The sequence below is a fragment of the Mytilus galloprovincialis genome, chromosome 3 (assembly GCF_965363235.1).
Source record: "Mytilus galloprovincialis chromosome 3, xbMytGall1.hap1.1, whole genome shotgun sequence".
Taxonomy (NCBI): Eukaryota; Metazoa; Mollusca; class Bivalvia; order Mytilida; family Mytilidae; genus Mytilus; species Mytilus galloprovincialis.
The window spans coordinates 4059905-4063243 of record NC_134840.1 but is presented as its reverse complement, the minus strand read 5'-3'; the positions used below and the strand labels follow the sequence as shown (position 1 = coordinate 4063243).

The 3339-nt window shown below is 32.9% G+C and overlaps 1 long non-coding RNA gene across 2 annotated transcripts; it reads right to left on the bottom strand.

The window, feature by feature from the left end:
- Positions 1-281: 281 nt before the first annotated feature.
- LOC143066996 (uncharacterized) lies at positions 282-2521 on the bottom strand. 2 transcript variants are annotated; one of them, XR_012975826.1, is made up of 3 exons: positions 2368-2521; positions 863-1081; positions 282-344 (listed from the first exon to the last, which is right to left on the bottom strand). It is a non-coding gene; the product is annotated as an uncharacterized LOC143066996 (long non-coding RNA). The 2 variants fall into 2 exon arrangements; XR_012975827.1 differs by having other exon boundaries at positions 2339-2404.
- Positions 2522-3339: the final 818 nt, after the last annotated feature.

Below are 3339 nucleotides of genomic sequence, written 5' to 3'. Positions count from 1 at the left end.
GAACCCTCGTTTTATTTACTTGGGTTTGCGTTGCTTTTGATTTATATTTTTGTTGGAAGAGGCTTTATTTTGTCAAGTATTTATATTAACAATCTGCAGGTTAAGTTTAAAGAATGTCTCGTTTGATATCTTGCAGAAATATACCCGGATTTACTTGTGAACTTATTCAATGCAATTCATCATATTCTGTTTCACTCTCAATATGATTGGTTTTGTTTTTGTTTGTTTAATATTTATTGGAAAATTTACCCATGAATCGATTGATAGAATTCAAGGAAATATATATTTCAAATTTCTATTTTATTTTGACACATCATTTTCATCTGTTCTGTACATGTATGGAGCTGAAAATTAAGAAATAAGATTAGAAAGGCTGTATAAAAAATAAAATAAATATGCTACAATATTAATAGACATCAATTATCATTCTTTTCTAAATTTGGAAAGTTCAGTTTCACACAGGAAACTATATAAAGGAATTCACAACAGATGAGACCATTTGGCGTTGTTATCTGTTAGTTATTTTCACCTTTTTGGACGATAAGCTTCTTTGTATGTACCATATAAATCCTTGGCTTTCAAATATTCGTTTTTGAGCGTCCCGATGAAGGTTAAACTAGAAAAGCGCTTCGGACGCATGATATTCATATCGTGATGTTTTCATTTTTTATGGTGTGAATAGTTTTGATGACCACTGGAAAACAAATGACTGTTCTATTTGATAAAGGTCTCGGACATTCGCCTTTTAAAAGACAATTCACAGAGACAGTACGTTTAAAGTCACCTTTTACTAGTTCAAATAAAACCGTAGCCTTTATAAAAGAAATAACTGTTGACGGTTAGTCCATAGAAGATATCTTACCATTTATGATGGCGGTGCGCACTCTTTCTTGCATTCCTTCCTACATCTGTTTTCGCATCTGTTCATATTTCCCCCAGGACATACTTTATGGCAGACATCACGACATACGGTTTTACAGCCCTCAAGTCTCCATGTCCCCACTCCTAAAAACGAGCATTCAGCTGTTCCAATGATTACAATGGAAATCAGCAGCAAAACTAGAAGTCTGGAATTCATTTTCTAACAAACAAAAACATAATAATAGTTAACGTCAAAACTGTCCACTTACTTTTTCAAAGAACCTTAAAATGAGGATTATTATGTGGTATACTGAGAAAGAAGTTATCCTTATGTTATATGTATATAAAAAAAAGAAGATGTGATATGATTGCCAATGAGACAACTCTCCACAAAAGACCAAAATGACACAGAAATTAACAACTATAGGCCACCGTAAGGTTCTTAAAGATTTGCACGATACGTATACCAGCGTTTTGTTAAGGTAACTGACTTTTCGCAAAATTGATGGCCAGGTTTGTACATATTCTGATGGTGTCTCATAGAAGAGGGTGCGAAAGATACCAGAGGGACAGTCAAACTCATAGATCGAAAATAAACTGACAACGCCATGGCTAACTAAGAAAAAGTCAAACAGACAAATAATAGTACACAAGACACAACATAGAAAACTAGACTTAGCAACACGAACACCACCAAAACTGCGCGCATGGGGTGATCTCATGTGCTCCGGAAGGGTGAACAGATCCTGCTCCACCATGATTTGACACCCGTCATGTTGCTCATGTTATTACAAACCCGGTATATAATCTAATTTGGTAAGTCACATTCGTGAGAAGGGGGAATTGTAATTACAACATCAGGAACTTATCCGATATCATCTGTGAAACGGCAATTCCATAACGGTCCACTAACTCGTGATGGACCGTGATGGCCTACGTAAAATTTACGAAGGAATGATTTCAGCTTCACCATTTGGAACTCTTGGTTTAATAGCTTCCTTGTGAGCAGCAACTCTCGATCAAGGCTATCATGATAGGAAATACAAGCCCGGGAATATCGTATCGACATTGGGAGATATATACTCCGTATGCAGGTGCTACTGGACTGATGTTGCTTAGAAATGGAAAGTTCACAAGTGGGAAGCTGAAATTATCTCTTTTGTCGTAAAGTTTTGTTTTCAACCGACCCTCGTTGTCAGTTTCATAGATTATTGTAAATTGGGTTTAATACTCAATTGTTGCCTTTGATGCCGTATGGTGACTTATTGTTACTACTATCTACGTCATTTGGTTTCTGGGTAAAGTTATCTTGTTGGCAATCACACAACATCTCTTTTTTTCTTATAAAGGTGCCGGACTTTTTTAAATTTGTAATAGAAAAAAACAATTCTCAAGTGAAACAAAGTGATAAAAGAAAATAAAATCTAGGTTTGTTAGAAGGTGGATGACATTATTTGTATATTCTTTTAAAATCTACCTTTCTCATTGAAGTAAAGTTATATTTACCTTGTGATACTTTTACAGCTTTTGTTCTCAACTATAATTAGTTAAATGGAAATTATACATGTAATTCCAAAATGTCACAGAATAAATATCGGCTTTCCTTAATCAATATGAACCCATTAAAATAATATTTGATACTGTACAAACATGTTTTGTATATCAAAAAATTCTAGGAATGGATTTTTGTTGCTTGAATTCTTTTTTAAACATTCAAGTTTGGTTTATTAATACCGCGTATATTACTGAAACAAAATGTAGATCTACAGCATTCCATCAAGTCTTCCTGTTAAAATCTCTATGTATCCAGGAAGAATATTTAGCAAAATCAACTACGAATAACATCTGCGACATACTATATTAGTATAATAGTCCCAGATAACATTAATATCAATATATGAATAAAATAAATTACTATCTTAACTAGTACAAAATTAGTTTATAATTTATATTTATAATAATATCTATAATTCACACATTTCTAGAATTATTAAATGGAGGAATGTTATTTTCCCATATGTCTGCAGGACATGATGTTATTATGAAACTAATATGAAAATAAAATGCATTTATGGTTTATAAATTTATGAATGTCTTGCGGTTACACAAGACATTCACCAATATTACCAGAATAGACTCACTATTATATGTTTACAATAATAAAGAGCTAACATAAAGATACAGTCTTGGCCGGGGTAAACGTTTTTAAATATCAAGAACTTTGTCAAACATTCATGCATACTTTTGTTGATAGGTGCTTTCTTCTAATCGAAAAATAGTATCTATGGGAAATTTTTATTTCTAGTAGATCCTTTTCTCCAGTTTTCTGATAAATAAACTAGTCTTTTTTTTACCCAATGAGGTCAAGGTTAGGAAATCTGTCTGACGGACATGTCAATGTGCCGCTCATAAACCACTTATAGCTATCTTAATACTCGCTCGTAATAAGTAAAAATTTACATGACAAAACAATTTTTT